Source organism: Watersipora subatra, chromosome 4 (genome assembly GCF_963576615.1).
Source record: "Watersipora subatra chromosome 4, tzWatSuba1.1, whole genome shotgun sequence".
NCBI lineage: Eukaryota > Metazoa > Bryozoa > Gymnolaemata > Cheilostomatida > Watersiporidae > Watersipora > Watersipora subatra.
In genome coordinates this window covers 22,169,169-22,182,266 of record NC_088711.1, presented here as the reverse complement: position 1 = coordinate 22,182,266, position 13,098 = coordinate 22,169,169, and the positions used below count along the sequence as shown (strand labels likewise).

General features: G+C 34.1%; 1 protein-coding gene across 2 annotated transcripts in view; it reads left to right on the top strand.

The window, feature by feature from the left end:
- Window positions 1-13,098, top strand: part of LOC137393141 (nucleobindin-1-like) — a 54,720-nt gene that overhangs the window by 22,706 nt on the left and 18,916 nt on the right. The window contains exon 1 of one of the 2 annotated variants that reach the window (XM_068079565.1): window positions 10,733-10,770. The exons of the other annotated variant lie outside the window; for it this stretch is intronic. The gene's annotated coding sequence lies outside the window, so the exon portion shown is untranslated. Of the gene's footprint in view, window positions 1-10,732; window positions 10,771-13,098 lie in introns of those variants that run through there. 2 annotated transcript variants of the gene reach the window in all.

Sequence of the window (13,098 nt, the reverse complement as noted above, 5' to 3'; positions counted from 1 at the left end):
GACCGTTTTGTATGCGCGTAATTTTGATGCATGGGCTCATAATATTGCTTGTGTGAACCGATGGTCTGGGAAAATTTCAAAATATCTGGCTAAAGACTCAGGCTCTAAGGAAATACTACGCAGAAGCCCTGCTCATGAGGTGTGGCTACCGTATTTGAATACCACAAAGTTAATAGTTGGTCTGCAGCTTTCAGCAGCGAAATTTTTGATTGTTTTATTCTAAGCAGCATTTTATTATTCAGTATTGCTTACATAATATGTTACGTAATATACTACATAATATTACTTATGTAATATACTTACATAATATTACTTACATAATATATTTCTCTGTTTAATTGTTGTTCTGCTGCATTGCTTGAAGTGAGTTATCTTGCTTGTTGCTCAAAGTTTTTTGTTTACAATAGAAATATTTAGCTCAAATACATAAAAACTACCAATGAAACAGTGTCCTGTCTCCATGCGTATGGACAAAACAAAACAATGCAAAACAACCTCCGAACCAAACCTATGTTGGTTCGGCCATCGTGTGACCACGACTTTATGGTACCCCGTGACTCAGTTGTTTAGCTTTTTTAGTTTATAATCACATTGTTTTGTTCGTAGTTTCAACCCCTCACGTCACATGACTAGCGGCTGCAGGTCACAGTTGCCTCTGTCATTAGCGTTTGCACTGACAGTCCACAAAGCCCAAGGAATTACGCTTGATATTATTGAAGTATGCTGCAACAATATGTTCAAGCCTGGACAATTGGCCGTAGCTCTAGAACTGCAAACAGGCTATGCATCCGGAACTTCCATCCTGAGCACATTGTACAATCCTCTGCAGAAAATTTGAGCCAGCTATCTAGCATGAGCTCTAAAAGCATAGTGGATGACTGTAAATGCTGCAACATGGTCATCTCTTCTTCTGCTTCATTGATCACTTATGACTCATTGGATGCCCTGGAAGAGTCTGACAGTTTGCTATCAAACCGCTCGAATGAGGAAATGGATGCAGTATAAAGTAAATGGGGGTAATTTTAAATTATTCAATTCACAGCATATTTTATTGCCCGCCAGTAGCTATTTATTGTTCGTTTTCCCTGCTCCAGCTGTCTCTTGAGCTTTTGAATCTGTTCCTCTAACTTCTGTTATTTTTTCCGCCTGCGAACTATCAGTTTCCCTGAAATGAAAGTTATTGCATATAAATAAAAATGCATTTAAAAAGCATTTTGGGGTTTGTTATCAGTTCCACTATTCATATATATGAATAGTGGAATATATGAACACCTTTGTAAATTTGCCTAATTAAATGAGATTATCCCCCCTTATCAAGCTTTAACTTGGCTGATTATTATCCTATTGAATTCAAACTTGCTGTGTGCTTGTGGTTTGTGATAGTAATGAGTTTTAAAATATTTTCTTAGCTTACATTCCTCAATGTTATCCATTGTTGTTGCTTGATAAATTCTATGCCTATAAAAAATTCTATTTGACGCATACATACATATATACATGTATATATATACATGTATATATATATATATATATATATATATATATAAAATTGGGTAAAAATGAAAGTTAAAGTTAAGTTTAAAACAACTTTAGTTGTTTAAACAAGTTTAAAACAACTTAATTTTACATCGCTCTATTTTAATATTGAGCACTTTCATGCAAGAGACTGTTCATACTGCATCTACTATATATATATATATATATATAAATTTGGTAAGAAATTTATTAAAATTTGACTAAGCAAAAAATTACTAAAAGTTTCGTATTACACAAAAGGTGTGTAACACTCATCAGATAAAATGCTTAGTGAGGACTATACACAAGATTCTGCATTAGCTGGTAAGCTGAAATAAAAGCTCAGGTATTAAAAGCTAGATGGATAAGATCTATTATGTAATGCTATTTCGTAAAAGGTGTTTCTTAGCATGTCTACATGTAGATATTAGTTCACTACGTTTGTTAAGAGTTGCCTTCTCAGGTCTGTAAATGATGAAATATTTTTCTAATGTACATAATCTACAATTTCCGCTGCTTTTAGAGTATGGCTTGGCGTGTGATAAAATCTTCCAGGCTATGTTGTAGTCAGTGCCGCTTTCTTTGAGTTTCCATATGTGGCTGCTTAGCTCGGTAGAGTAGCGTTTAGAAGAGTCCTTGAATGTGGATTTGTGAAGGTTATATCTAGTTTTGAAGCTGTTTTCGGTTAGCCCTATATATGTGGCTGCAGGTTTATTGTAATCGGTGGTTGTTACGCTTGCCTGGTATATCACTGATTTTGCTAGGCAATTGTCTGGTAACGGGCAGGTGTTCTTATTCCTGCAATTGCAGCCAGGATTAGTTGGTTCTTGATGGTTCAGTGATAGTAGCTTTTGATTGTGAGAGTTGATAGCCTGTTTCACATTGTTCATGCAGCTATAGCTTAATTTTATAATATTTCTGTTAAAGATTTTGTGTAGCTTGTGGTCGGTAGAGAATTCTTCATCTATTAATTTAAAGAAAGTTTTCCCGATGTTGGTGTGTACGGTGTTGCTGTAAGGGGGGTTATACCAGATTATGTTTCTTTTTCTTTGTCTATGTCTTGCCTTTAGTTGTTGAGCTATAGGTGAGAAGAGTTCTAGCTTGTGTTGGTATCCGCTTTTTTCTAAGGCTTCCTGATAAATAGGGGCAGCTTTGCTGAAGGCATTTCCATCTGATGAAATTTCTGAGAGTCTTTTGTTGTTGCCAGTGGTATATTTTTAATGATGTTAGGCGGGTGGTTTGAATCTTTGTGAACATAGATAATGGTGGTGTTTGGCTTAGTGTAGGGCTCATACTTCCCGTTTTCTAGGTTTAGGGTTACGTCTAGAAAATTTACTATTTTCCTGTTGGCTTCTATTAATATTCTTAGATCGTGTGAGCCAAAGATAGCGCACAGGTCTTTCTTGATGTTGTCAACTTGGCGGGGGTGTTGCATTTAGAGCTCCCAGACCATCGTCTCTATATAGTCCAAAATTGTTCTTGTATTTTTTAAATATCTGGTATAATATGTATGCACCTACTAGCTCACATGTTTCAGCGCCATCAAAACATCCCATAGTTACATCAAATAGATTTTGGGAAGTTTTCTTACCCCATGGCTGTCCATTATTATACAAGATTGACTTTTTGGTGTGTAGGATTATTGCCTTATCTCTTTCTGTGATGTAGGTGCGTATATATATGTGTGGTTGTTGTTTATACAATACTTCTTCGTCCTCTAAACATGAAATGAGAAGCTATATCGAAGGGTGCTTTTTCCAACCATGCATTGAAATGACTGTTCCAGGCTAGGCATTAAGGAAAAACACTTTGCTGAATAAGCTTATAATATGATTAAGCTATACGAATTATCTTTTTCAACCCAAAATTTTGGATGAAAATCGCATACAGTTTTTATTTTAACCTTGTAGAAGCTTGTTTCTGATTTACAGCAGATTGCTGTTAGCTCACTAGCCTTTTAGGATCTTAGCCTAAATACTGACGACTGCGCATTCGCACTGTTGTCTACATAAAATTTTATATGCACATATGCAGTAAAATATTAAAAAAAAAAATTTTTTAAATATGAAAATCAATTCTTATCCATATAGCTCGTGTTCATACTATGCATAGTTACTAATTAACAAAATCTTGATGGCACGAGCAATGTGGATAAATAAAAAACAATTGTTCATGGTTGTTGAAGACAAAAGACTTTCCAGCAAAAGCCGTTATTATTGAAACCCTTTCATAAATAGCAAATAGCAAATAAGCCAAATAGCAAATTTAATGGCGACGAAGCATGCATTTGTCTACGGATTCACAAACACTCATATTAATGATAGTTCAGCATATAAATGTTAAAGCTATTTCACAGAAGTACCAGTATCAAATATCAGCGAAGATACCATATATATTTCTACTGAACATGCTTAGTACATCACTTTCAATCATAATATGGCAGGCGCTAATGTTATGCTGAACTTCTACCGATCGGTTTTAAGTTTAACAAGTAATATATTCGGAAAACATTAGGCGAAATATTCTAACTGTAAATTCTAAATAGACTATAGATATGCACTGTTTGTTTTTATACTACCTCCTGAGCAGCCCACACCCAATTGAGAACAGGCAATGCTTAACTTTTGTTTTAGCATGTGATCCATTCACAAACAATATCATAAGTGAGTCAACCAAAACCTCGTTTAAAACATGTCGATGAACTCTATTTATCATATCGAATAAAAAACTTTTGAAAGCTATATTTTTTTTCGGATAGCAACAATCGATACAGTTATAGTGCTTCTAAAATATTCTGGAATAGCGGGGTGAACTTATACATGAGTAATACTTATAATAATACAATTTTGCCTTAAAAATGCATATCCACTTGTAAAGAATTGCCATTAATACTAATGTAAGCGTTCATTTCATATATTTTTGTAAGATTCTATTAACCAAATATTCTATGTAGAGCTAATCTTCCAGGCATAGAACTGCATTGATTACTATAGCATTAAACAACTTCTACTGTAGTTTGCTTATTAATCAGTAAAATACTTTCCACTCTTGATTTGATCGTTAGTCCTATCACCACCATTTTTCGATAACCAGGTGTATTAACTTTTAAATAACTTTTTAATGCGCACAATTGCTCATCAGCTTTTGTTCAAATGTTTATCATGTCAAATAATATTCAAATGAAGTTAATAAAATTGTATAACAACAAAAATCTACCTTACAATAATCATATTAATTTAATACAACTTACTCAATGCCCCGATCACGTGATGTGGCGAAAAAGATCCTATACTTGAGAGTGTTTGTACGATCTCTAGTACATTACAATCTTTATTGTATGCCAATTTCAAACCAAAAGCTGCAACCTTTCAAGAAATACTTTGGGTGGTGTGGAAATAGCACCCACATACTTCTACATTGGGTCCTGCTGCTTTTATTGCTTCGTGCAGACTGATCTCAAAGTCGCAAACAACCTCAAAGGCACTGAATTCTTCAGTGCCGTTGACTACCTTGAGCATCTACAAATGTATACAGTAAAGCCTTAATGCTTTATTATTTTTACTTGCCTTTTTATTTTAATTTGCAAAAAGAGAATGTTTTGAAAAACTCGACCTCATGTAATGTCATTACTTTGTGTGTTGAGACAAACACTTACTAAAAATTTCATGATATGTTAAAGATATTGTACATAGCAGTGATGATAAACCTTATCAAAGTAAAAACATTATTTTAAGAACTTAAACTTTTGACTTAAATTATTAAGTCAGACAATCAAACGGAGCAAATGTTTACGACTACATGTATATAAATGTGGCTGCAATAAGACACTTTTCTGACATACCCTCCAATAGCCTTAATTTTTATGAACACAAATAATAATGTCACAACATAACTTATGCTCAACTGCTGCTGGGCACAAGGAAAACTAAAAAAGTGAATAACAATTCTCAGGTTGATAAGCTGGCAGTTGTCAGTCCTGAATTAGTGCCCATATTCCCCCATAAGCCTGATTTATTCTGCTGGCTACGTGTTCAGTGGGATGATCAGTATAGGTGCTTTTATAAAAACACCATAGGCATAAGAAAACGGCTATCTACAGCCATCTCCTTTCTCGGTGGTCCCTGATGATCAGACTCAGAGTTACAGAGCCTGAGTGAGTATGAGTTGGCTGAAACATACGACATATTTATTGTTGCTGCGAGCATAACCTTCTGATGTGAAATTATGATCTTTCAGCTTTATGAACACCACCCAGGGAGCCTGCATAAGCAAAGTTGAATTAGAGTAGAATGACAAACAGGACTCCCTGAATAACCTACATTTATAATAGGCCTAACATCGCATAAGCATAGGCCCCAAACATACTTGCTGGTAGTTGTAAGATAAACTGCACCTCTTTGGTCAGTTGAAAATTTTTCCAAAGCTGCTTAAAATGCGCTGTTGCTGGCTTGGTAGCAAGTAAACACAAATACATTATACATCGCTAAATTCAAAATCTCATCACTACTTGGAATACCTCATCACGCTATGGTTAGAATGCAATAAGATTGAATTTCCTGAACGTTCCCAAACCCAAGTTCCCAAAAGTTGTTGATTAACTTGAGCATCATAAGGTTTCACCACAGGTTTTTGTATTCTAAAAGGAAAGAGTGTAAATGTATTACTCCAAAATTTGAGTCTTGAGGTCATTTATAAAGGCATGTTTTGTATAATGCCAGAAAAAAGGTTTTTTTTCTGTATACAGTATACATAACTGAATTGTCAGTTTCAGCATGGCTCACCCCAGTGAGCAACAACAAGTTGTTTTACGCGAGAACAAGCAAGAAAAATCCGACTGGGCAGAGCCAAACATAGGGTCACACACATAGGCAATTTTTTTTTACTTTTTTGTGATCATAATTTTCTGTCAATTAGTGAGTAAACATGTTCAGACATACAGAAACAAGAAAGTTTTTATAATGAAATAATCTCTCATGATGATATGGGGTATGCAAGTAGATTTTTCTGGTATGGTGTGTGACGGGCGGCACAATAGGTCATCTTTCTTAAAATTTTGCTATTCATTCTGAAATAAATTTTGCTTTTCTTTTATAATCAATACAAAAGTAGATTTTTAGCTTAGGTGTTTTTTCCTAACAAATGCAACTTTTTTTTACCATTCGCGTGAGTAAAGAATAGCTTGTTCCGCGTGTCACAATTTTAGTGCATTTAGTTGCAGCCTGTTCTTCCTAAGCTATCTGAGGTAAAAGTCTTTTATCTATAAAACGAGATTTGGCGAGAATTGGCGAGTTTGACCAGCCAAACTTGCTAATTAGCTGAAAATATAGCTAGTTTCGGTTTTATGGGCATATGGAAGTATTTGTGACACGCCGAACAATTTTAATAATATGACGATGTCTGCCTTTGTTTGAGATTTTATTTTGATACCTTGCATGGGAAAACATCGCTGGATATTCCAAGGCAAAAAAGCCAGTTTCTTTGAGAGAAATAAAAAATTAGAATTAATTTACGATGTTTCGAACTCAAAACATGGAGTTGGTCAATATTACCCTACTGATACAAACACTTGGCGTGATGCCCGTCAAATTGTGAGGTAATCTTTGAACTGAATGTGTGTTTTTAATGTATGATTACAAAAATCACATCGCATGGCGAAGGTGTAATAGATGGTATTGAGGAAAAGCATCAAACAACAGGTGCTAATGGCAGTGTACCGGAAAAAAGTATGTCGTAAACTCTGCAGTCATTTGCGAAAGCTGCAACAACAATAACTTCCAAATCAGCGAAACCAATAAAGATATTCTCCATCTCAAAAGATAAGATTACTGAAACTGCGCAAATGTGCAAAGAACCCTGGTCCATTGTGCCTTTAATTCATGGCATTTGATCGTGCCATCACATTGCAATTAAAAAATAGTTATGTTGCTCTGATTGATTGATCCCACCTGGCAGCCAATTCCACACACACAGAGCAGCGAACCTAATCAAGAAGTTACCACAAGAGATACTTCACAAACATTAATGGAGTTTTCACCACAAATGCTGGTCGCATTGGCCTATGACTCTGAAGTCAACACGAGAGAAATTTTCATTGCAAAGGCCAATGAAAGTAGCTGAACTATAAAGTACATGCACAGTGCACGCAAGAAGTTCATGCAGCCAAACCCCAATGACAAAAGAACCACCCAGATGAACTTTCCTCTTAAAGTATCTCCAGTTATTGCACCAGGGGTAATTATCAGGTCACTGTGGTACTTTTTACTAAAAAATGAGAAAATGATAACGGCAGAATATGACGATTTTAAGAAAAAATTGTTTACTGCATAAAAGTCTCACAATCTTTGAATCGTATGTGTCTTATAATTCACGGTTAAATAAAATAAGTATAATATATACTAATTTTAAATTATTAGTTGGTTGACCACATGTATATGGGTAGATGTTGTGATTCCAAATCATGACAATTTGTTGTCTAAATACTACAAAACATAGAGAAATTCTGGATTTTTCGTAGTGTTATTTTTGTCCCACGCGTCACAGTACCGCGCGTCACAGGTGGTAGTCTTCTTTCAAACCTCACAGAATCATTAAACTTGGTCCTAAAAAACAAAACAGTACATATTTTTAGTAGAAGGGTAGTAGAGATATGAGCTTGCTGAACAATAATGTCATGTGTCAAAAACTTCAGAAGATTTTTGCAATTGATCACAAATCAGTTTTTGATGTCAAATTATGGTTATCACACCAGGTTTGATATTTAATAATTTTTCAATCCATTACATGACAAGGATGAAACTTCATTCAGTGATAGTTGGTGCCAAGTGCTGCCTAAAGCAGCATAAATGATAGCAAAAGTTCACATCTAGGCTGTAAAGTATGCGAGGGAGCATTCCAATGTGCTGCGCCTCACAATCATGCCAAAAATGGCCGTGTCTGACTTTATGAGATCTTAAGAGCTTTATATGATCTAGCAAGACTAGCATGCAATATCAAGGAAAAACCTCGGCCATATGACTATTCATGATATAACAGAATGAAGAACACAGTTCCTACTGATTGTATTTATATCAGGATTGAGTGACTAACATAGCCTCTTTGAGCATGTTCCGCATTACCAATTGAGGATTATAAGCCCAAGCAATCGAGTGAGAAACCTAGGCCCAAGGGAGTATATTGCCCAATATGAAATGAGGAATATAGGCCCTTTGAGTATATTGCGCAATCTTGAGTGAGGAACATAGACCCAAGTGAGTATAACATGCTCATTATGAAGTGAGGAGTATAGGCCCTTTGATTATATTGCGCAATCTTGAGTGAGGAACATAGACCCAAGCAAATGAAATATGCTCATTATGAAGTGAGGAATATAGGCCCTTTAATTATATTGCCCAATTTCGAGTGAGGAACATAGACCCAAGGGATTATAATATGCTCATTATGAAGTGAGGAGTATAGGCCCTTTGAGTATATTGCGCAATCTTGAGTGAGGAGCATAGACCCAAGCAAGTGTAGTATGCTCGTTATGGAGTTAGGAATTTAGGCCCTAGTGAATACCTATATCGTAATATCTCGAGTGAGGAACATAGGCTCAAGCGAGTACGTTGTACAATATCGAGTGAGGAACATAAGCCCTCATGATTATAATTATATTATAATTGAGTGAGGGACATAGGCCCTCATTATTATATTTATAATAAAATAGAGTGAGAAACAGAGACCTTCATGATTATATTTATATTATAATAGAATGAGGGACATATTATATTTATAATATAAATAACTATATATAGTTATGAGTGAGTAACTATATACGTAACTAGTAATAATATAACTAATTTAGGTAATAAAATATTAAAAATATAATATTGTTATAGTTATAATAATATAGAGTGAGGAACATAGTCTTTCATTATTGTATTTATATTATAATTGAGCGAGGAACATAGGCCTTCATTATTATATTTATAACATGATAGAGTGAGGAACAGAGACCCTCATGATTACATTTATAATATAATAAAATGAAGAACATATTATTTTATAATATACATAACTATATACAGCTGATAATATAAATAATTTAACTAATAAAATATATATAATACAACATTGTTACATTTATAATAAAATAGAGTGACGAACAAAAACTCTCATGATTATGTTTATATTATAATAAAATGAGAAACATATTATGTTTATAATATACGTAACTATACATAGCTAATAATATAAATAATTTAACTAATAAAATATTTATAATATAACATAATTATATTTATAATAAAGTATAGTGAGGAACATAGGCCTTTCACGGTTTTTATTTTTATGCTAATAGAATGAAGGACACAGGCCATCAGGGTTATCTTTATAACAGAGTGTAGACCATAGGCCATCACGATTATATTTATAATATATTAGGGTGATGAACATAGGCCCTCATGATTATATTTATAATATAATAGAGTTAAGAATATAGGCCCTTATTACTATATTTATAATATAATCGAATTTATATAATATAGTTGAGTGAGGAGTATAAACCTCATGATTATATTTATACAGTATTATAATTGAGTGAAGAACATAGCCTCATGATTATGTTTATTTACTATATCATTTAGTGTAGAGCATCGGTTTTCTTGGCATACAATATCATATGGTGGAACATTACGCCTAGAAAAAAAATTGTATAATATTACAGAGTACGTAACATAGGCTTACATGATTATGTTAATATTGTTATGGAGTGAGATATATAGAGTTTATGGTTTTTATAATTAGAAATGTAGGCTTACATGAACGCTTGTCTATAATTAAATAAAAAAATGAAGTAGCCTTTGAATTTATCTACATTACTTTAAAATAAAAATGACTGAAAAAGATGGTTTTTTTTTGCGTATTCTAATTTGATAATTCGTGTATTATCACTACTAATTTTTAGTGAACGTTCATTCGTCAGATCTTTTTATTTTCTCTCAAGTTCAGCAGAGCGGTTTGTATTTTCCCAACGGCGTGATTTCACAACGACGGTTTTAATTTAAACAGCAATAATTGCATTTGCTTTAGAAGTTGTCTGTCCTTTTCAGAAATTTTATCCGATTTTGCGGAAAAGTGCGGAACATAGGGCCTTGCGGAACATAGGGCGTGCGGAACATAGACCTGTCACCAATTTACTTACGGGGTACTTACAACTTATTTTGAGATAGCCAAGCGCGTTTCCTTAGTAGGAAAGCTGGACTTCTTTTTTCTCTCAACGTGATTATCTATATACTATTTATAATGGTTATGATTGCACGGCAAAATCGAACGTTTTGAAATTATACAACATTTTCCGATTTTTGTTAAGTTACGGTTTATTTGATGACAACATACCAAGTTATTGTCCGAATGATTTTTACTGAATGATTCTACATTATGGTTTATCGCTCGTTTTAAAATATCGCTTCACCCTGTCATAAACTCTTTGACGATTATATACTCCTGTGCAATATTTTTATTAACCAAAAACGTTAAAAACTTGCTCAAGTAGTTTCAGAAAACTTAATGAAGAAATGAGAATGAGAAAAGTAATGGACTGGATACTAAGTAACCAAGACTAACACAAATGGTATTTGTGTTAGTCGTTTTTTAACTGAGAAAAAGATAGTTTAGAGAAAGCTTGCTTATTGGTGTGCAATGTATGTGTAATGGTAATGTATGTTATGTATGTGTAATGGTTTTTATATAGCAGTGCCCTAATTTTGTTGTCGGTTTTTTGCAGCTACAATCGCAACTCCATGCAATCGACGAACAATTTATGTATGTTCATCGGTGATCTTCGAGAAGCAATTGTTCAATAATTAGGTCAAACGTCAGTTTTCCTTGAAATATATATATAAATTCATTGTGTGCTTGGCTTATGCCAGTTGACTTTTAATGCTAACTGGCACTAGCCGGTTGGTTGAAAGCACGCTGCTTTATTAATCTGTGGCATGCTGGAACTTACCAGTCCTATTTTAAAAATGGATTGTGTCAGACGCAGTTTACCTTTATTGATTTAGCTATCAAGCGATCGAAATAATCAGCCCTAGATTTAATAATCCAGTTTTTTGGGGAAGTCAGTACGTCATTATGTATTGTTAGTGTATGTGGTTTGGACTACAATAAACCTTTTTGACATCTTCCCATAGTTATTCTTCTTTTGAGTGGTTTTGCAAAAATAGGTTTGATGTAATCTAGTGTTAATCGAGAACTTAGCATTGTAATCAAATGTAGATTGATGCCATTGATGACCAAACCGAGTTTGGATTTGATACTTGCCATTCAACATGGATGGCTGTTCTGTGTTAGTTTCACTCTTGTTCCCCGCAAACTGATTATGCATCACTATAAAATACATGTTAATCTTGACCAAAAACTCGGAAAGTTTACAATCACATTCTATTAGTTTTATTTTTATCCCTATGCATTATAAAGCATACTTATGAATGAGAAACCACAATTTTTGTCTGCATTTATTTTGAACTCTTCACCAAGATATTTGAAACAACATTGGAGTGCTCTTGTATAATGCCACAATATTCATGCTGTATTAAAAAGTTGCAGCATCATTAGGGAAGCCACAATTTATTAATGATTACTTGAAAAGGGCATAACCAAGTTAAGTACGTTTGGTTACTGCAATTACATTTCATAAAAAAGTCATAGCTCATGTAATAAATTGATAAATAAACAAATCAGCAATCTACTGCATACTTTTGCACCAAGTTTGAGTTTATACTTTTTAAAGGTTGACTTTCAACAAAATTTAAATTACAGTTATTTGATATCAAAAGATTCACCATGTCTTACTCTGTTGTGCTGTAGGTGCAAAATATGTGGGAATGTGATTACAAGCTCTTAAAAGCTAAAAAACAAACAGTTAATCGCAGCCACACGAGACCGCCGTAGTTTGGATTCTCTTTCCAAAACGGCTCAAATGTGATGTAGTTGTGGGAAATGGTTTCTGTTTACACTTTCATGCAACCTTATTCGTCAAAATATTTTCACAAATGTACTTCACGCATTCAATAAAACCATGTCTATTGTTCTCACGCGTCTATTTTATCATCATTGTAATGCTGTCACTTTTAGCAGTGATATCTTATAACTTACTGTAAAAATTCATTTAATTTTTTAACCTTACCTTGAAGGAATACATATCATTGTCTGATAATCATGACGAGCCTGTTAGTCACCTGTGATGATCGAAAAGGGCTGCAAAAATTGTTTGCGAAGTATTGGGTCACATGATCAGATTACGACTTGACGATTTGATCAAGCCGAAACAGAACTGTAAAGTAGCGAGCATCTATATTTGATACGGGGTCTTCGGTAAAACCCGAAATGTTTGTAATAAACTAGTGCTACGATAAGTTTATATTAGGCTTTTTATTGACCTTTCAATTCACGTGAGAACATCACGTGACAAGACAATAACCAAACTGTCATGACTACGTCAGAGAAATAAAGAGATTCCAATCTACGGCGGCTTTTCGTTTTTGACCTTTTAAGAGCTTGTAATCGCATTTCCTTATATTTGGCACCTACAACACAACAGAGTAA